This window comes from Octopus bimaculoides, chromosome 4 (genome assembly GCF_001194135.2).
Source record: "Octopus bimaculoides isolate UCB-OBI-ISO-001 chromosome 4, ASM119413v2, whole genome shotgun sequence".
Taxonomy (NCBI): Eukaryota; Metazoa; Mollusca; class Cephalopoda; order Octopoda; family Octopodidae; genus Octopus; species Octopus bimaculoides.
In genome coordinates this window covers 91723252-91723992 of record NC_068984.1, presented here as the reverse complement: position 1 = coordinate 91723992, position 741 = coordinate 91723252, and positions in this window count along the sequence as shown.

Below are 741 nucleotides of genomic sequence, written 5' to 3'. Positions count from 1 at the left end.
AAAGGTTTAATAAAAAATAACAACTAATTAATCAATAATGTATTGTATTCACCCTTGTTGTTTACAACTTCTTCCCAACGTTCAACAAGATTTTCAATACCTCGTTGGTAGAAATCACCCGATTTCGACTCGAGAAATTGATCCAACCAAGCTCTCAATTCTGCATCAGTATTGAACGAAACTCCACGCATTGCATTTGAAAAAGATCGAAAGAGGTGGAAATCCGTTGGTGCCAAATCAGAAGAGTACGGCGGGTGTGGCAGCACTTCCCAGCCATGCGTTTGAATAGCTTCCTTGGTCATATTGGCGATATGAGGGTGGGCGTTGCCGTGCAGCAGAAGAACTCCATGCTGTCGATTAGGTCTTTTCTCTTGAATAGCCGTGTTGAGTCGTTCCATCTGTTGAACATAGAGTTCCGCGTTGACCGTTTGGTTCTGTTCAAGCAATTCGTAATAGATAATCCCTTCCCAGTCCCACCATATGCACAATATCGTTTTACGTGGATGAAGATCTTGTTTCGCGCGCGGTGTCGCTTGTTTACCGAAGCTAAGCCATTTCTCACGCTGCTTCATATTGATGTACAGGCACCATTTTTCGTCGCCAGTAACGATTCGGTAAAGAAATCGTTGTTTGTGTCCATGAGTTGAGCAGTGACGAGCAAGCAAACCAGCGGAGATTGTAGCTCGTTGATTTTTGTTGTTGTCACTTAAAGCATGTGGAACTCATGCTCCATACTTCTGG